This window comes from Eretmochelys imbricata, chromosome 10 (genome assembly GCF_965152235.1).
Source record: "Eretmochelys imbricata isolate rEreImb1 chromosome 10, rEreImb1.hap1, whole genome shotgun sequence".
Taxonomy (NCBI): Eukaryota; Metazoa; Chordata; order Testudines; family Cheloniidae; genus Eretmochelys; species Eretmochelys imbricata.
This window is the reverse complement of record NC_135581.1, coordinates 11,926,146-11,948,045: the sequence shown is the minus strand read 5'-3', so window position 1 is coordinate 11,948,045 and position 21,900 is coordinate 11,926,146. Positions and strand designations below refer to the sequence as shown.

At 41.8% G+C, this 21,900-nt stretch overlaps 1 protein-coding gene across 3 annotated transcripts in view; it reads right to left on the bottom strand.

Moving 5' to 3' along the window:
- The window catches only part of MAD1L1 (mitotic arrest deficient 1 like 1), a 554,397-nt gene that overhangs the window by 371,758 nt on the left and 160,739 nt on the right, over positions 1-21,900 (bottom strand). The window lies entirely within an intron of this gene.

Sequence of the window (21,900 nt, the reverse complement as noted above, 5' to 3'; positions counted from 1 at the left end):
AACAATTGATAGACATGCCTGGTCTGTTAAATATGTGTAATCAGAGATTCCATTCGATTTCATAAACTTTCTAGAAATGACATGTGACAGATGTTGTAATAATGCTCGCTCCGTAATATAGTAATACTTTGTTAGACAGGTCTGATGAGTATAATCCTATAGAGTGTCTCTTTAAACAAAAGCTTACTGGTTTAATGATTATTGTTTTGTTTTTGATATTTGCATGGCATAGATTTGTAAATCTGTTAAAACTTCTGAAATAAACAGTTAATAAAAAAAAGTAACGGGTAAATCTACATGTTTCAGTATGACCCCTCATGCAAAGCACATAAAGACAGCGAAAGAAACACCAGACATGTGCAACACAAAGGTACAACTCAACAACACATGGACTTCACACCTTTTTTCATTACTACAAATGTATATTCCATGTCTTGGAGGATAATTCGGGGGCCTATTTGGGGTTTGTTAGTAAACTGAGATATGCTGTCTTTCAAGAAGATGATATATATGTATAAAAACTGCATTTTAAAATCTATAACTAACTTCATTTTATACAAGAGCTGGCTCAAGTAAGTTGGACCAGAAACATACATTTCTATCACTTTGAGCAGTGTTGACCAACTCAAGCACAGAACAGTCATCACAATAGAGAGCCCAGGAATGGTGGCAATAAAGTGGAGGAACTTCAGAATCCTGGGCCAACTCCCCAGTACCGCTCCCTTCTATAAACAAACCCAAACTCCTTTCTTCACATTATATCACAGGCCTTAATTTCTGAATCTGTTGTCATGTTTCACGTAGACGCAATTCTAATAAGCCAGGTCTGCTGTTGAATAGTTACTGGAATCCAATTAACCCAGTGCTGCATTTTATCATATTTCAGAACAGTCTCAATAGCTTTAAAATTTTAAAATTAAGATTTAAAAAAAATTAAACCTATTTTAACAGAAAACCTCTGGGAAAATTATCCTCTGTGAGCTTTTTGAATGCCATAATCAATTTTCACATGACCTACTTTTCTTCAGTGCATGAGTAGTGTCAAGATTTACATTTCTTAGAAGTTAGTGAACATACTAGGATCTGAATAAGGAACATGGAACTTGGGGATTTTTAGTGAGCCTTGAAAAGAAGTAGGAACTGAATGAGCTCTGGAAGCAAGCAAGATTGGACTTGATTCTGACAGAAGAGGATTAAGAAGTATAAAAAGAGTGAAACAGCCCAAAAGACATGCCCATCTCCTTTGCAAGTGAAAAGATTTCCCTCCACCATCCTGGTGTCACTGTGACTGAAAGAATTTTTCAGTAGACTGTGCTTTCCTCTGAGTTTTACTACTAACACTCCATGCCAGTGAGTTCACACCAATTAATACTATCTTCCATATGATAATTTTAACTTTGTATCAAATAGAATAGTCAGTGTCTATATTTATCACCTTTTTGTTATATATATTTTTTGACCTGGTTTGACAAACCCCAGCATACAGCAGCTATTATTTACAATTGTGCAGCATTCCACTCAGGAGACATTCACCAATGCCAGCACTTTCAACCTCCTACCTTACATTTATGAGAGTAGAAAAAAGGATGGGGATAGGTGGCCAGAAAGATAGCCACAGATCAACATCTCATGTGGGAAACTGATGTGCAAAGATGTTCAGTGCTAAACATCTTGGCTGATGACAAATATTGATTTTATTTAAAAACTACTTTTCTTTTTTTAATGGTTTCTTTTGATTGGTAGAAGAGGCTGAAGTTGTAGCTTCTAAGATGATAAACCTGGCCCATTACGCACCTTCTTCTGTTCTTGCTGACCTACCTGTGAACTGTGCTATTGTGGCAATTACAACAGACTGAGAAGGCAGAGGGGTCTGGCAGCATCAGCCAGCCGCTGCCTCTTGTCACAGCCGATGCAGTCCACTGAAAGATGGCCATTATGTGTTACATTTCTATTTGGGAATATATAAAACGATTTAAATCCGAGTTACCTTGTAGCAGACAGTAACTAAAGCTCCTTTGACTAAAGCAGCACGAATGGCACACTTATCCAAAGCATAGAGAAGTCATATCTGCTGCCATGGGATTTGCATTGTTCCCCAAGAAGATGCTCTAAACAGGAAAAGTATCGGCTCAGGAAGAATAAAAGGCACAGTCGTGCCAAACTGGGGATGAAGAAGAGGGCGGAAAAGGGTGACAAGCTTGGCATTTGTTCTGGGAGCAAATGAGAGAACTAAAGGTAAGGTTTTACTTAAAGGGATTGCAGAATGAATTACTTCCAGAGGACTGCTCTGAGCAACAGAAATTCTGTCAAATGCTGTCACATAGCCTTAAATAAGAGGCTTTGATCATTCTCGCTTTCTCGAGTGCATATTCACACCTTAGTCTGAAAAAAAGGAAAAAGGGGAAATCATGGGCTGGATTAGGAGAGAGAGGGGAAGAGATGCCACTGGAGTAAGCAAAGTCATTTGTGTTTTCACATTCACTTCATGCAAAAGGTCACAACTCCTCCCCACATCCCCCTTTTCCATTTTTAAACTACTGCCTGAGGCAGCTTACAAGCACCTCTCCTTCCAAGCACCAAACCTCCCACAAACCCTATCTTAATAAACATCTTCACAACTGAGAGGGATAAAAGCATTTTGTTTTGATTTCATTATATTTCCTGAAATTGCTTTTCTCTTTCTGTATTTTTTACCTCAATGCTAAGTTGCAGCTGGCCTCCTGAGAGATAATGCAACAATATTTCTGAAAGTCAGCTTTCTAATAACACTACAAATGGTATTTCCCAGTAACAAAATAGGCAGGACTTTTGGGGTTTTTTTAAATGACTATAATAGAAATGTCAGCCCAGGAAGGTAGCTTCAAAGGGCAATATGTTAACATCTGAAAATTAAATTTGAAAATGAAAAGGAATTTTTCCTCATTTGTGAAAGCGTAAGGAAATCTTATAAAGTAGAGCAAACGCTAAATTAGTAAGAGTGAGCAAACATCTGCTGTCTGTTCCACCGGTGAGCCTCCCAAAAAGCAGAAGTAGCTAGACACTTTTTTTTTTTTTAAGTTAAAATGGGATATGTTAAATTAGAGCTAAAATGATTTTGGTATTAACACGATTAATAGATCACTATTTCTTTCAGCATGCACTCTGTGGATGCACACTTTATATAGCATAAATTGGAATAAATTACTGCACATTCATGCAGTTTCTTAAATTAATCCTCACATTTAGCACATGGAATTAATCCTCATAACTCCCACGCAACCTCCAAATAGACCCACCCAGCTGCTAGGGTAAGTACTGAGCCCTCTGCCCCACAGACACCCACCCCTTTCCATGGGGAGGGACCGGAGGAGAAGAAGATCCCTGCTGTTGCACCTGGTCTTCCCAAGAGACTGCGACTCAAGCTGCCACTACCACAGATTTCTAATCCACACCTGCAGCTCCGGCTGCCACATTCTCTCTCCAGGGCACCTACCTTCAAGATAGGCAAGGGTGGTCCTAGCTAGCCATAAGAATAGACATACTGGGTCAAACCAATGGTCCATCAAGCCCAGAATCCTGTCTTCTGACAGTGGCCAGTTCCACATGATTCAGAGAGAATGTATAGAATAGAGCAACTGTAAGAAAGCCATCCTCTGCCATCCAATCCCAGTCCCAGCTTCTGGCAGTTGGAAGTTTAGGGACACCCATAGCCCTGATCATCTTAGCTAATAGCCATTGATGGACCTATTCGATATGAATTTATATAATTTTCTTCAAACCCATTTAGACATTTGGCCTTCACAACATCCCCTGGCAACAAGTTCCACAGGCTAACGGTGTGCTGAGTGAAGAAGTACTTCCTTTTGTCTGTCTTCAACTTTTTGTCTATTCATTTCATTGGGCAACCCCCCAGTTCTTATGTTATGTGAAAGGGTTAACAGCACTTCCCTATTCACTTTCTCCACACCGTTCATGATTTTATAGACCATTATCATATCCCTCATTAGTTTATTTCTTCTAAGCTGGCAGTCCCAAATCTTTTTAATCTCTCCTAGTATGGAAGTTGTTCCATACCCCTAATAATTTTTCATGCCCCTCTCCATACCTTTTCTGTTTCTAATATATCTCTTTTGAGATGGGGAAACCAGAACCACATGCAGTATTCAAGGGGTAGGCATACCATGCATTTATGTAATGGCATTATGATATTTTCTGTTTTATTATCTATCCCTTTCCTAGTGATTCCTAACATCAGCAGCTTTTTCTTTTGACTGCTGCTGCCCATTGAGCAGATATTCTCAGAGAAGTACCCTCAATGACTCCAAGATCATCTTCTTGAACGGTAACTGCTAATTTAGACTCCATCATTTTGTATGTATAGATGGGATTATATTTTCCTTTGTGCAATACTTTGTACTTACCAACACTGAATTTCATCAAATTTTATCTGCCATTTTGTTGCCCAGTCACCTGGTGTTGTGTAACTTTTCGCAGTCAGCTTTGGACTTAACTATTCTGAGTAATTTTTTATCATCTCCAAACTTTGCCACCTCACTGTTCACCTCCTTTCCCAGATCATTTATGAATTTGTTGAATAGCACTGGCTCCGTATAGATCCGTGGGGGACCCTGCTATTACCCTCTCCATTTTGAAAACTGACCATTTATTCCTACCCTTTGTTTGCTATCTTTTAACAGCTTATTGATCTATGAGAGGACCTTCTCTGTCCCATGACTGCTTACTTTGCTGAAGAACCTCTGGTGAGGGACCTTGTCAAAGGCTTTCTAAAAGTTCAAGTACACTATATCCATAGGATCACCCTTGTCCACATACCTACTGACATCTTCAAAGGACTGTTATAGATTGGTGAAGCAGGATTTCCCTTCAAAAAACTGTGTTGATTCTTCTTCAACATATCATATTCCTCTATGTGTCTGATACTTCTGTTATATAATATAGTCAACCAATTTTCCCGGTAATGAAGTTAGGCTTACCAGCCTTTAATTGTCAGGATTGCTTCTGGAGCCTTTTTTCAAGAATCCACATTACATTAGCTATCTTTCTAGAAGAACTGCTTTTCTACTTTATGGCTCCCTTTTACAGGCAGCAGCACAAGAGAATAAGAGCTTTGCAATGCACTCCCCCTTGTGGTGAAAGCTTCACAGAATGAAGAAGCTACAGCCAAGTCCTGGTGAAGCAGAGAGAAATGGCAGATTCAGCAGCCAAAACATGGAATGCTTTCAACAGTGTGCCCTTGTTGCCAAGAAGGCCAATGACATTTTGGGATGTATATGTAGGGGCGTTGCCAGCAGATCGAGGGACGTGATCGTTCCCCTCTATTCGACATTGGTGAGGCCTCATCTGGAGTACTGTGTCCAGTTTTGGGCCCCACACTACAAGAAGGATGTGGAAAAATTGGGAAGAGTCCAGCGGAGGGCAACAAAAATGATTAGGGGACTGGAACACATGACTTATGAGGAGAAGCTGAGGGAACTGGGATTGTTTAGTCTGTGGAAGAGAAGAAGAGGGGGGATTTGATAGCTGTTTTCAACTACCTGAAAGGGGGTTCCAAAGAGGATGGATCTAGACTGTTCTCAGTGGTAGCTGATGACAGAACAAGGAGTAATGGTCTCAAGTTGCAGTGGGAGAGATTTAGGTTGGATATTAGGAAAAATTTTTTCACTAGGAGGGTGGTGAAACACTGGAATGCGTTACCTAGGGAGGTGGTGGAATCTCCTTCCTTAGAAGTTTTTAAGGTCAGGCTTGACAAAGCCCTGGCTGGGATGATTTAGTTGGGCATTGGTCCTGCTTTGAGCAGGGGGTTGGACTAGATGACCTCCTGAGGTCCCTTACAACCCTGATAGTCTATGATTCTATGAATGTTACAACAATTCAACAAAATGCCAGCTTTCTAAGTAAATTCCATTGATTGCAGTCAGAGTACACATGAACTTCACCCAGGACCAAGCAGCAAGTCAGTGTCAAAGGCAGAATTATAATTTAGGCATTTTTTGCTCCCAGGCCTCTGCTCAGTTCAGTATACCAAGGATTCTCAAGCATTTTCACTCCATAGTTCGCAACTTAATAGGCACTGCCTCTCCAGTTACTGATCACCTCCTGTGCAATTCACTATCTTATCCTACAGCCTTGTGGCAACTACACAATTCCTTACACAGAGAAGTAATTTTAGGAAAATATTTACCCAATTTATTCTTAGACATTTAAGAGGAACTGCTGCTGAAAATAAGGAGCGGTAGCTAGAAACCTATGACCAGCCAGATCTCCACAGACCACCAGCAACGAGTGCCCCACACAGCTCAGTGTATACTAAACCATGCTGCCTTCTCTGTTTGAAATACTAGCGTGGCAAATACTTATGAACTAGGGACCATTTAACTTCTCTTTTATACAACAAGTTCGAGTCAAAGATAATTTATCCTGTGTTTCTTTAAAAAAAAGTTACTGACATTCCATAACTGCTCTTCGAGATGTGTTGCACATGTCCATTCCACTCTTCATGTCTGAGCACTCCATGCACAATTGTCAGATTCCTTCTTGCCTGACAACTCCAGTACAGAGGCATAGGACAACAGGTCATGGAATGGACACGTGCAACACATCTCAACGAACAACAGTTACAGAAGATTAGCAACTGTTTTTAATTCTTTGAGGGATAGCACATGGGCATTCCACTCTTGGTGACTCACAAGCTGTCAGGTAGGAGGAGTGAATGGAGTCTATAAACACACAGACTGGAGCACAACTCATCCAAATTTAGCATTGTGCCTAAAGTGCTGAGTGATGGCATAACAGGATGCGAAGGTGTGGAATGAAGACTAGATTGCCGCTCTACAAAATTTCCTGGACAGGGACTTTCACAAGGAACGTGACTGAGGCAGCTAGTGATCTTGTGGAATACTTGGTGTGGAAATGCCTGCCTGAAGTCCCAAAGACTTTAAAGTCACTCTAGAGTCATTCAAGTCATGGAGCTTAGAGTCTGTTTGCTCTGAAAAAAGTGAGGATCCTTCAAAGGGCTGATCTTGTATTGTTTGTTGGACCTCTTGCAGAAGCCCCAAGGACTGCATCCAAGAGCTTCTGCACATGGAAACTACAGAAGCCATGGTCCTAGCAGCCGAGTAGGCCACATCTGATGCAGCCTGCAGTGAAGTTCTCACTACAGATTTCTCCTCATAAACTAAAGTGGAGAATTCCTGTCTAGTGCCTTCTGGCAACATGTCCCTAAACTTTAACATGGAGTCCCAAACAATAAAATCATAATGTCCCAAAAGGGCTTGTTGGCTGGCAATTCTGAATTGCAAGCCACCAGTAGAATAATCGTTCTACCAAGAAAATCCAGGGTTTTTTAATTATCCTTTGATTTGGGGGTTACCACCTGTTGGCCCTGCCGTTCCTGTTCATTGGCTGCTACCACCACCAGAGAATCGGGGGTGGAGAGGGGTGGGGAGGTATTGAGAAAATGAGAGTACAGATATTCAAATCCCTGAGAGGGTATAACCGTGCCTCAGTGGGTCACAACTGAGGATGCCAAATTCAGGACAAACGGCTAAGAAATAGGGCAGATACACCCCAAGACTGGTGGCTAATCTCGCATACGATATACCAAACCAGCACAAAAATAAATTTCTGTTTCACCACACTGGCTAAAAAGAAAACAAAAGCAGTTTCCTCAGGCATTCCAGTTCTTATATCACCACCAAAAACACTGGATTCAGAGAGAAGTGGTTCTTTACAACCAGACCCATCAAATAATAGGTTCTTCTGATCCCAAAGGACCAGTCACACACCCAGGTCAATATATAAGTTATATCCTACCCAAAAATCACGCTGATGCCAATCCTTTAGTATCTAAAATCTAAAGGTTTATTCATAAATAGAAAGAAAAGTGAGAATTAAAATTGGTTAAAAGAATCAAAGAGATACAGTAATTGCAAAGTTCTTGGTTCAGGCTTGTAGCAGTGATGGAATAAACTGCTGGCTTAAGTCAAGTCTCTCGAATACATCCACAGCTTGCATGGGTCATTCAGTCCTTTGTTCAGAGCTTCAGTCTGTAGTAAAGTTCCTCCAGAGGTAAGAAGCAGGATTGAAGACAAAATGGAGGTGATTCCAGGGCCTTTTATAGCTTTTGTCATGTGGAGGGCATCCTATTGTTCTTACTGTGGAAAATTACAGCAACAAGATGGAGTTTGAAGTCACAAGGGCAAGTCACATGTTCATGCCCAATTTCGCTCAGTCATTGCAGGAAGCCATTACCTACACTCCAGACAGCACGTCTACAGGACAGTCCACTCAGTGTAGATGGGCATCTCCCATGAGCCACTTAATTTGAATAGTCCCTCCAAGATGTACCGGCTAGCTACCTTGTGGGCGGTACTCCAGGAGCAAACATTCAAAATCCAAGTATAGAGCCAATACTAACTTCAAATACAAAAATGATACACGCCTACAGATAGCATAATCATAACCAGCAAATCAACCTTTTCATAGACACCTCACTTGACAACCGTTGTACAAGATTTGCTGCAAATATATAACAGTGGTGGCAACAATGATATATTTGGTCATGTTTTAATCAGATAAAGTCACAGAGGGACCATAATATTTACGTTCAGCCCTTTCTGAGGTGGGAGGAAGGGACGAAGGGCTCTGCCTGAGAGACTTAACAGGCTCCAAAATTGCCTTATTAATAGGTAAATCCACCTGTAAAGGCCCTGTGGTGTCCAAATATATCAATAAAGACTCCTTAACCTCCTCCACCTTGATCCCCAAACTTGAGGCCAACCTCTTCAACAGCTCTTTTATAAGCATCAGCAGGGATGGGATGGGAAACAAAGGAGCCAATCTCCAATTCCGAGGATAAAGAATCACCCTCTGCTGACCAAGGAGGGGCTGCTCCTGATGGTGCCAGAGACTGGTGCCACGTCAGTGAAGAGCAGCCAATATTGTGGGCTTTTCCTTTCACGGTACCATAGGTGTGAATTCTGAGACAATGCAGATTGTCGCGGTACCGTGTGCTGCACCAACGATATCAGTGCCCCTCAGTCTGCTGGTACCAAAAGCATGATATCCTGCACTGAGAGCGACACCAGTACTGATAGGCTCAGCAGATTTTTCGCGGCCACAAACGCCTTTGGCATGGTCAGTACCAAGATAGTCTCAGGTTGCTGAAGTACTGCAGACGTAGAAGTTGCCCCTTTGGGCCCCACACTCCGTGGTACCTATCTGGGTGCTGGAGTCAACAATGCTGGATTCTGCACTATCAGTGTAGAGGAGTGCTTAGGTTTCAGCTGCTTTCTACTCTTATCCCCATGCTGAGAAGATTTTGGTGCCAGCAAACTTCCTCTCTCAATGATCTGTTCAGAGGCCTTATATTTCTTCTTAGGCACTGGGGAGAGCAAGCAGTGCTGGGTCTTATGAACAGAGGCAGCACTCCTGATCCACGCTGAAACACTTGGTGCTGAGTCAGAATGACTAGGCTTTGACAGAGGTCTCAGGGTCACCTCCATGAGCAAAAACTTTAGCCTGGCTTTTCTGTCTTTCTTTGTCCTTGGCTTAAAGTCTTTGCAAATCTGGCAACGATACTGAAAATGAGCTTCCCCCTAAACACTTCAAGCAACTTGAGTGTGGGTTGCTCACCGGCAACAGCCGGGCACAAGAAATGCAGGCTTGGGTTTGAAGGTTTTGAGGCTATGGGCTGGCTTTGGAGTTTGACCCTGGGAGCCAAGGATTTGCTCTTTGACCAGGTTACTTGGGGTCCAAGGGCTGCCTTGGTCACCACGCTTGGGATTGGAAAAGAATCTAACCCTATCTACACTATTAATTAAATACTTATCAGCTAGAAAACTATTTACAATACATTTACAATGAGCACCCTGAGACCACTTGCTAAGGCAAGGTAAGCCACACAATTCCAACAGCCATCATGAGGCGGTAAGAATGGTGTGTGGGGTGAGCACATACCAAGAGTGGAATGCACATGTGCAATCACTCCAAGATGAATCATTTTCCTTCTAAAATATTAATCAAATATTCACAACAGTCGAAGAGAGGTGCTGCAAACAGGCACTGAACAAGAAAGTTACTATTGAACAATACTATGTTGAGAGCAATTCTAAAACCCTTAAAGTTCAACAGTGAACACTTGGACATTGTTTGAAAGAAAGATACTCTAACTGGCTGATGGAGTGTGAGGTGTAACTTTACTAAAGCCTCCTATCACACATGAAATAAGACAATTGTGCAATTGCTTGATTGTCTCTCTCTCCACTTGTTTTTTTAAAAGAAAAAGAGTAAACTCTGCTAACCCAATTTTACATCTGAGGATTTAAAAGTGCAGAAGTCAAGAAATTCAAAGTTGTAGCCTTCACAGCAAAGGTAACTCTCTAAATGGCACACAGATACTAACACCTTCATACTTATGCTAGAACTGTGTAAACCTCTCATACAGCTGATCCCCTCTCGTAGACACAATGGCCATTGTGACATTCTATATCTTGGGGGAGAGTCTTGTCACCCTCATATTCCTTATTTATATATAATTATGATCTTGCATATAAAGCAGGCAGTGTGAAGTATCAGAGGAAAGGTTACAAGCTGCTCAAAGTCATTGTTCTATCTAAATATGTATATAATTAATGCATATGAAGTTATGATAGTGTGTTGTATGATTGTCACTAAAATATGCTGTGGGTTTGAGAAGTGCTCAGATATTCACTCCCCAGAGATAACAGCAAGAAAAGTAACCAGCGCCATGGTGGGTTTCAAAGAATCATCAATAGCCACTGTCCAGCAAGGGAGCTACAATTCAATGACTCACCAGCATAAGGCCACACCAGGGGAATTGCTCCTTGCATGGGGCTCAGCAATGCCCACCAGACATACCTGAACTTGTGTACTCCAAGCACATGGGACTGAGCCGATAAAACAGAACACAGGGGCCCCACACTTGGCCTTTCTCCTGTCCTCACCTATGCTGCAAGCAACAAACACAATGAGAAGACTGAAGACTCCAACAGAGGAGACTGGCCCAGGTTTAAGGGACAAACCTGTATATTAAGGACTGCAATATCCAGTGGGGTGAGAAAAACTGCTTAATCTAGACGTTGCCCAGTCTAATAGAATTGAGAGTTTAGACTGCACACTTTTATTTTATTTTGGTAACTAACTCTGATTTTTTACCTATCACTTATAATCACTTAAAATCTATCTTTTGTAGTCAGTAATTTTTTTTAACCATTTATCTTTACCAATGGGTTTGTCTGGTGAATCTGCTCAGGTTTCCAAAGGTTGGTGTATATCCACTTTCCATTGGTGAAGTGGTGAACCAGTTAATAAATTTGCACTGCTCATCTTGAGTAGTGCAAAACGATATATTCCTGGGGAGCTGGGGGGATTTGGCTGGTGTGTGATTCATGAGTGGCTCTGAGAGCATTCATGCAATCTAGCTTGGTGTAGGGCTCCACATGCGGTTGTGCTGAGTGATAACAGCACCTGGAGGGGTTTGCTGCTTGTCACTAGCAAAGCATTAAGAGAGAGAGACAGCCCAGGCTGGAGAGTCAAGGGGGCACAGCGGTCCCACAGTCCAAGGCTGCACGCCGGGGATCCCATCACAACCATGCTTTAAATACTTTTGGATCCTACCCAAAAATCATTCCTTTCCCACAATCACCCTTAGACGCTGCCCAAGCCTCTCCCCACCCACTTCAATCAGCTACTATAATTACCAACTCACCCTCAGCCTTCATCTTGCTCACCAGATGTCTCTTCTGTCTGCACTACTTCCCTCAACTGCAGCTCCTCCTCCCTACTTCCAAGCAGGCTTCTCTTCTATCCTCACTCACCACCTTTCATAATTCAAGGCTTGGGGGCTTAAGGCATAAACCGCACAGAACATGCAGTAAGGAAGCAGAGGAGATGCATAAAAAGGTTGGTTGCTGAGAGAACAGTAACTTTGAATTGCCTAACTTCGTTGTGTTTAAATTCTCAGCCATATCTTTGGATTAACCTAGTTTTCTTTTATTGAATATAAAATATTTGAGCTTTTGAGGCCACAAAGACCTTTATTGAGGCGAAATGTGGAGACTGAAGGTCAAATAAATTCCTCTTTTATGAGTGTATTCCTAATTTTCATAATCTAACCTCTTAGAATATATTAATGTTCCTTTGCTAGGGAAAAAACAGAACCTAGTCATCATTCAGGGAGAAGGAATCTTACTTCTAAACCCCTGAGAACAGATCCCATGGTTTGTAGCACATTTAAAAGGCTCTAAACACCTTTGCTGTAATTAAAAATACTGTCAGATACACCATCAATACGAGAAACGGGACACGCCTGTGTTTAAAAAACAGAATAGAGACAGTAATTTAGCATTTCTCTGCACAGAAATCATCTCTGATATTTGCTATAAGTACTTTTGCACACTTTGATGCAAATCCAGAACCCAGCGCAATCTGCTGGAGCTAAGCATCAGGCAGATGCACAGAGGCCAAGAGGAAGAACCCTCTTCCCAGAGCAATGGCTGGAGTCACCTCTATGGGCCCTTTCATGGCTCCCCGCTTACAGAGAAAGTCAGGGAAGATCTGTGTAGCAGTAAATCCCCTGGCTCTGGTCCCTTCCTGCATAGGAGATACCACCTGGATGCTTTCTCCAAATCCTGCCCTCCACTGTGCTGCAGAATCACAGCAGTACCTAGATCAGGAAACCTCCAAGGTCAGAGTCAGAGCAGGATTTACCCTCTAGCTGTGAAAAATTAGGCCAATAAAATGAATCAGTTCTGTGAGATATTACCAAGACAAGTCTGAGCAGTATTACTATAGAGCAACAAACTTAAAGAGCAGCAATACAAGGACAGCCCAAGCTTTCAAACTGCTCTAGTGGTTATATGCACTGTTGTTGTAGCCGTGCTGGTAGAGCCCTGCAAATGCACGGACAACTGCTTTATATCTGCAGATATCCGCATCCGCGGATGATTTTTGCAGATCGTGGGTGGATGCAGATGCAAATTTTATATCTGAAGCCCTGCAGATCTGTGGCTATCTGCTTTATATCAGCGGGTCATTTTTGCAGATCGGATGCAGATACAAATTTTGTATCTGCACAGCGCTCTGCGTGTTGGTCCCAGGATATTAGAGAGAGAAGGTGGGTGAGGTAATCTTTTATTGGCCCAACTTCTGTTGGTGAAAGACATAAGCTTTCGAGCTTACAAAGAACTCTGTGTAAGCGCAAAAGCTGGTCTCCCTCACCAACAGGGGTTGGTCCAATAAAATATATAACCTCCCCCACCTTGTCTCTCTAATAGTTATAGTAAGTGAAGCAGAGGTAGAAGGAATCATTTCTGGTCTGGAGACCACTTCTGGCCCTAGAACTGCATGAAAATGCAGATGTGAACCAGAATGCCAATCCAATAAATCAGCAAGTAAGGGAGCCTTGAAGCCTTCAAGAGTAATTCTGTGGCAGACTATGGCAGACTAACAAGAGCCTAACAGAACTACATCCCACTGTCACTTCCTTAGCTGTAAAGTAGAGGAACTAAATGAAATCAGAGCCAGGGACACACACCATGGAATCAGGCAAATAGATTAGGTTTACAAAGGAAAAATTAGGAGAAAGGATGACAAAGGAGAAAAGCATGTCTGTATCAGGGAATATTGATTTTTCTTCACCACTCAAAGCTCTTCAGGTCTCCAACTAGGTATCCATTACAATATTTTCTTTTTAATTTGAAGACGCCTCCTCCTTCCAATTATACTTGTTCTCGCATACTGCCCCTAAATTACTGCAAACAGCTTCCTCCCAGAACACATCCCTTTCATCTCTTCTGTTCATTCTCTAAAATAAAGAGATTCTGCGGATGTATTGGTGAATGATATTAGTGGCTCTCTTGAAACAGCCTTTTTCAAATAGTAAAATGGTTTGTGTTCACCCAATTCTGGAAGCAATTTCCATTAGCTTAATATAGTCATGATATTTTATCAAGGCAATTATACTCTTAGCTATCAGTAACAATTAAACCCTTAGACTGGAGTTGCTTAATAAAGGTCTCAAAATACAAATCACACATTCAAAATACAGCATATTTAAATGTCAAGCATGCAAATAAGAACTTGCAATGAATATAACGAAGCACAAAGTATAAATCAGCATAACTTATTCTGGCACTAGATAAGACTATTCTAAGATTACATGGAAAGTATTGTGTAATTCTGATCACCGCATTATAAGACCACTGGTGGACAGATTGTAATGGGGCATTGAGAAGTAACCAAAATGACTCCAGGGACTGTTGAGTTTTGTTTGTGAGGGAAACAGGAGTGCAGAAAGATCTGCCTTACTTGGTTTCTACAGCTTTATTTAATAAAAACATTCCATATGCCATTGAGAAGAGTGGTATATATGATACTAAAAGAGCCAAGATTACACTGATGCAAATCAAGAATATAAAACTTTTCTTTCTACAGCATTCTCCATGCACACTACATCTCCAAATGCTTTACCCTTGAGCTCTATTACATATTTATCAAGCTAAACAAAACAGAGTCTGACAGAAATTCAGAGGTACATGCACGAAAGACAATATCAAAACCTGAAATCTGAAGAGTGATTTGGATTGGAATCAACAACATAGATAAAGAAAAGCTGTTCCAAATGGCAGGAGCTTCAGAGGATAAGCTTGCACTAAGCATGGCAAAATAGTTGGGAGAGATGAATAGGCAAGTCCCACACATGAAAAGGGAGAAAAGAGAGGAAGAGAAATGACAGGCCCAGTTTCTGTGAGCCCTCACAGCAGAAAGTTCTTAGGGAGAAGAGGCACCCACAACCCCATTCTACTTGCTGGCCAGTTGGCAGAACTGGTGGACCAAGGAAGAGAACATCTTCCAGGAAATAGTGCACAGGACTAGGAGACAGGAGTCATGGGTTCTATTCTCAACTGCACCAGTGCCATGCTGCATGACCTTTCGTAAGTCACATCCCCCCATGCCTCAGTTTCCCCATCTGTGAAATAAGGATAATAATGTGTACCTTCCTTTGCACAGTATTTTCAGATTCAATGAGGAGTACAGACTATGTATTAAAGAAGAGGTGGGGCCAATCTCATTCAGTACCTTTCCTAAGGAGCCTCGGTTGGAAACTAATGCCACCTCTCCTGGCAAATCCTCCTGGACAGGGTAGTGTCATCCCATGAGTGAAGACCTCCGAATGCAGCTGCCACCCAAACACAGAAGGCGTAACCCTTGCCCCTGGCCAGAGAAAAATAAAAGCATGGGGCAAGGGTTTCAGTGGAGGAAGAGTTGCGACTCAATAGAATACAAGCCAGTGTTCAAGATGATCCATAAGAGGTCATAAAATGAATCAGAGGTAGAAACCAGCTTAGAAACAATTACTACTTATTTCATTAAAGACCAACGGGGAGCTTGGCACTATTCAAGACACAGAAGAGTAGGCATGACCCCTGCCTCAAGGAGCTTACAATCTAAACAGAACTGCAACACAAAACACACTGGGAGACCCAGAGGAAAGTCTGTTGCAGAGTTTTTGTTTAACCAACCCATCCGTTATATTGAAAACAATCAAGCTGGCAGAATTAAATATGTTCACAGCCCAGATAAAATTATTGATCAGTATAAAAGGAGTTAACTCACTGAACTCCGAAGAACCTTTTGACTCCTTAGGACCAGCCGCAAGAAAAGATCATTCACTATCCCAAGGAAGAGCTAGACACAGAGTCCAATGTGGCAAAGAAACCAACAGTATTATTCTGAATCCTATGCAGCTACAAAACAAATCAGGTGGTAAATCAAGTCAGGAATTCTGAATATGCCATGCTTAAGAACAGTTTAATCACACAGCTCAATTTCTGATGGATCTCTGCAGTTCTAGGCTCTGAGACTCACTCATATAGTTAATATTGACTTTTGAGAAGATGCCTTCTAGGGACAATCTGTGTAAATAATCAGCCAGTGTCTTAGTTAATCAATACTTACTTAATCCTGAACTCAAACCACCACCACAAAAATTATGTCTCACTAAAAGTAGATTTATAAACAGAACACATGATCTGGTTGAACACACTGAGAGGAGAATGAACGAGGAGTACTTGTGGCACCTTAGAGACTAAGAAATTTATTTGAGCATAAGCTTTCGTGAGCTACAGCTCACTTCATCAGATGCATGCAGTGGAAAATACAGTAGGAAGATAGATATAGATACACACACAAACACACACAGAGAACATGAAAAAATGGGGGGTTGCCATACCAACTCTTAACGAGACCAATCGATTAAGGTGGGCAATTATCAGCAGGAGAAAAAAAAAGTTTTGTCGTGATAATCAGGATGGCCCATTTCAAACAGTTGACAAAAAGATGTGAGTAACAGTAGGGGGAAAATTAGCATGGGGAAATAGCTCTTAGTTAGTGTAATGACTCATCCACTCCCAGTCTTTATTCAAGCCTAATTTAATGGTGTCCAATCTGCAGATTAATTCCAGTTTTGCAGTTTCTCGTTGGAGTCTGGTTTTTAAGTTTTTTTTGTTGGAGGATTATGACTTTTAAGTCTGAGATTGAGTGACCAGGGAGGTTGAAGTGTTCTCCGACTGGTTTTTGAAAGTTATAATTCTTGACATCTGATTTGTGTCCATTTATTCTTTTGCATAGAGACCGTCCGATTTGGCCAATGTACATGGCAGAGGGGCATTGCTGGCACATGATGGCATATATCACATTGGTAGATGCGCAGGTGAACAGGCCTCTTATGGTGAGGCTGATGTGATTAGGTCCTATGATGGTGTCCCTTGAATAGATATGTGGACAGAGTTGGCAACAGGCTTTGTTGCAAGGATAGGTTCCTGGGTTAGTGTTTTTGTTGTGTGGTGTGTGGTTGCTGGTGAGTATTTGCTTCAGGTTGGGGGGCTGTCTGTAAGCGAGGACTGGCCTGTCTCCCAAGATCTGTGAGAGTGAGGGATCGTCCTTCAGGATAGGTTGTAGATCTTTGATGATGCGCCACTAGCCATCACCTCCAGCCCCCAACTAAAACCTCTCCAGTGCATCATCGAAGATCTACAACCTATCCGGAAGGACGATCCCTCACTCTTCCTACTGTATTTTCCACTGCATGCATCTGATGAAGTGGGATTTAGTCCATGAAAGCTTATGCTCAAATAAATTTGTTAGTCTCTAAGATGCCACAAGTACTCCTTGTTCTTTCTGCTGATACAGACTAACACAGCTACCACTCTGAAACCTGAAAGGACAATTGAAATTTACGGCCTTTCCCGCTGAGAGTAGAGTACCCAAAGGTAAACAATCTACAAACAGGAAGGAGACACTATAAACAAACAGAACAACATTCAGGAAAATAAGACTAATTCACTTATGGTGTAAATTCATTAGATGAGAGCAACGAATAAGACCAGGGCAGTGGAAGTTCAAGTCAAAGTCTACTGTCCAGGGATTGATCTAGACTTGCTTGCACGGGCTTGACATATTTTTGTCTGGTAGCCGATTCTTGGGATCCAGATTTTGAGCTCTCCTTTTTTTAAATTACCAGATTCTCTGCTGTGCCATATTTCAATTCACCACAGCAAGTGGGGGTCAGGTGCCATCAGGGAATCCCTAGTTCTCAGAATCTGTGCTGGTCTCAGTCTTGGTACAGATTACAAGAGCCTGGGGCCAGCTCTGACCTGTGGCAGCTGGCAATGGCCCAAAGAACCAGCATTGACTAGCTGTGAATATTCAGAGTACACTGCATTCTGGCCATACGCTCAGCACAACCTTCCAGGCCCTGTCGCAATCCCTGTGCCAGTGGTTGTTCAAGTGATGCTCTGCACCAGCTGAGAACTCCCCAATATCAAGGGAATTCTCAGATGGCTACATGCAGCTGCTTTCCAGCTCCTTTGTGCTGCCACAGCGAGGCCAGGAGACAAATGCACCAAAGAACTGCCCTGCTTCTTTAGCCCTAACTTTAAAGGGAGCCAAATGTAAAATGATGCCCTAATGTCTGTCCATATCTGTATACAGCAGAAATAATAGTTCTAAGGAAGGTGTAAACTGTCCTTGTTCCCTTCAAGAGGGAGTTAACCCTGAAACTCAATGGCACATTCAATGCCAAAATAGTTAATTGCTGTTTTACTACTGATTAAAACACCAAAGAAAGGTGAGGTAGGATCACACCATGAGCGCCACCCAAACTACTACGAGTGGCATCCCAGTTTGACCACCCCAACTGAGCAGACTCTGGGAAGCGTGGGAGTATACCACCCCTTCTACTTTCCAACTTGACTCCTGCTTCAATTTGTCCTCGAACCTCCACTAATGTCAAAAGCTGTCCTCACATCACACAATAAACAAGCATCTCAGGGCTTTGCTTTTATCAAACCCTGACTCAGTCAGCAGCTTATATTCAGACCAGGGATCTCAAAAAGGGACAACTGTGAGAGAACTAGATGCCATTAAAAAAAAATCTAGGAGACTCAACTCCAGCTATGGCAGCTTTGCCTTTTATTTCCTACAAAGAAAGCAAAGACCATAAGCTCTGTGCAAAACTCTGAAAAGCAGAAAGAAATACACCCAAACTTAAGGATAATACACAAGTCAAACAAAAAGTTACCTTAGTAAATATGGCATTCAAAGCCAATTTGGCATCAAATCAAACAGGGGAGGGAGAGACAAGAGCGACAGGCTGTGTCACACAGAATTTCAGGGAAATCTCACTGCTATCGTTAGTGGAGCTGCCCCAGAGTTAGAGCCATTGTGAGAGATTTCTCTAAAATTCTGAGCATAAACAAAGCCACACAGAGAAACTTCACCACCACAATAGACGCAGGATTAAGCCAATGGGAACTGTGGCAGACAGAAAATGAATGAATATACCCCTTCAAACAATTTCTTGTCTAGCAAGGATAGTGGCTTTCGGGGATGCCTTTAAACCAACAGTGATATCTGAAAAATCCTTGGGCGACCAAATCTAGCCTTCATACTTAATTTAAAACACACATGTAAAAAACTGTAATGGAACTCAAGTCCAGGACACTGCCTCCAGGCACACAGTATAGACGGACCAGCATGTCTTAATTGATTGTTTGTCTGCACCAAGAGCCAAGGATCACATGCTAGAACCTACTCCGCTGGTAGAGACAGAAATGAGAGGGCCAGACTGATGGTTTAGCAGCAGCAATCTGAGTGCTGCTGTACCAAAGAGCCAAGACTATGAAAATGTCATGTACTGAGAGCTGGCAGAGAATTATGCTAATCTTGATTACTGATTAAGTCACAGTGAAGCATCTATAGTGCATGGGAAAGAACAAGGAACCAGTGGGCAAATGAGGCGGGAAGACCCAGAGCAAAGGGAGGACAGGATAGAGACTGAAATAGGGAGATCAGAGCAGCCAAGTGAGGCTGAGATACTGTGGCAGGTGGGGAATGAAGGAGTGAGGCCTAGTGAAGCGGGGACTCTAGAATGGTCAAAAAAATGACTGAGACTAAAGGAAGAGGTCAGGAATGGCTAAGGAGGGGTCAGAGCAGCAAAGCAAGTTGCTCCTAGAGCAGTGTCAAGGAGCAGGAGTGGATACCTTTATTACATTAATATTAAACACTACTGCAATGGAAGGGAAGAACTAGCTTCTCCTTTTTGTTTGATTTTAAATAAGTGATAAACACAGAATTATCACACACCAGGTCTGCCTTGATCCACAAAGAAAGGAAGATACAGTCATTGCATAACATTTTTACTATCAAACCAGCTGGGTCTCCTTATTTGCTAGGATAGGGTAACTGATTCTTTGCCTATTCAAAGGAGCAGGCGGTGACAGCCACAACATACGCACACTACCAGGGAGCAGTAAGGACCATGTCACATACAACATTGCTTCTCCCAAAATGTGATTTTTATAGTCCTGTTTAACAAATCACACTAGATTCACCAGCGAGCTGGATAAGTGAACTCCCCTTCCTTCCCTCCTCCTTTCTATTCACAATGACACAGACAGCAGTACAGCCTACTACTGATGCCACTAATTAGATGATTAAATACCACTCTAGGTGATATGCTTTCACTGTGAAATTATTATTTTTAAAGGCGATCTATTTGCTTAATCTCATTTTAAACCACAAGATCATAATTTCTTTTTAATTAAATTAAAATTCCTTTTCCTAATTTTGCATGAGCAGAGCAACCATTAAAAGAAACAGCACTGAGGAAACAATGCCTAAATTTCTGCCCCAACTCTCACTGTATGCGTGGTTCTATACAAAGGATCCCATATAATCCTGGACAAAACAGATTTTCTGAGGACAAAGATATCCTTTTCTCCTTTGAAGTAGCTTGGATGAAATATTATACAGCCCACTGAAAGCTTCCACTTTCAAAAAGTAAGTTTATTTGGTATGAATTCAGGACATTTCCAGTGATTTCTCCTTTTCTGAGAGAAATCAAACCACAGAGAAGAACAAATCAAAAGGGCTCCATGTCTTCAATACAGAAATTAGGATATGGACCACCACATGGTATGTTGAAGGGAACAGACTGTGATCTTTCAATCCAGAACTTTAAAAAGGAATCTGTATCCTATTGTTCCACCACAAAACATATTTGTCAGCCGAAGAGTGGAAATAAGCTAACAAAAGAAATATTTTGGTAGTTTACTGGGCAACTGTTTTTATAACCGCTTGCTCAGGTCTGACACTATACTCAAGAACCTCGAACAGCTAAGGAGATTACAATAGAATCTCAGAATTACGAACCCGAGAGTTATGAACTGACCGGTCAACCACACATCTCATTTAGAATCAGAAGTATGTAATCAGGCAGCAGAGACCAAAAAAAAAAAAAAGTAAATACAGTACCTTACAGTACTGTGTTAAAAAGACTACTAAAAATAAAAGGAAAGTTTTAAAAAAGATTTGACTAGGTAAGGAAATTGTTTCTGTCCTTGTTTCACTTAAATTAAGATGGTTACAGGCAGCATTTTTCTTCTGTACAGTAAAGTTTCAAAGCTGTATTAAGTCAATGTTCAGTTGTAAACTTTTGAAAGAACAACCATAACGTTTTGGTCAGAGTTACGAACATTTCAGGGTTACAAAACCTCCATTCCTGAGGTGTTCGTAACACTAAGGTTCTATTGTGTGTATATATAGTGTATGTGGGGGGGAGGGGAGGGATGAGAGAGAGAGAGAGAGAGAGAGAGAGAGAGTGTGTGTGTGTGTGTGTGTGTGTGTGTGTACACGTACCTAAAGGCTGACAAAGTCTTATCAAGTGCTGTATTCTTTTTCAGAATACCTGGAATTACCCAACTATGTCTACAACCACAGATATCCCATTACAGACCATACCAAAACCAGAAGTGTATAGGGCTGGGAAAATCCTGTCTATGCTGCTTGTCATTTCAGTGAGCCAAAGGGAGAAATGGTTTCCTCTCATAGTTGCCAGCCACTCAGAATGCAATGCCTGCCGCAATGTGTCAAGAAAAGCAACAGCAATTCTGTCTCTTTCTCACTTACTGGACTCTCCATGGTATCAAATACTGCAGCCAGAAAGAGATTTAACTAATACCCCCTTGTGAAACAGCTGCTTCACGCTCCAGAAAGCCCTACTTAGTACACCATACATCACAGCCTCATTGGCTCAGCTCTGACACGGAATTACAGAACTGAGCACAGAACAATGAAAGCAAATCAAGATCCTGTAGTCAACATTCAAATTTCAAGCCTGAAGCAGTAGCAACACATCTCCTTTCTTTTTCCTTTTCTTTTTTTTTGGGGGGTGGGCCACATTCCTATAGCATGCTGGAAAGAATTACTCTGCCCAATTTCAACCTTCAAATCCCAATAATGCATCTATTTAGTAAAGCTGCATCACCACCACCCTCACTATATCTTGTGCATAAGCTCTCATTGAGCTGAGCTACCACA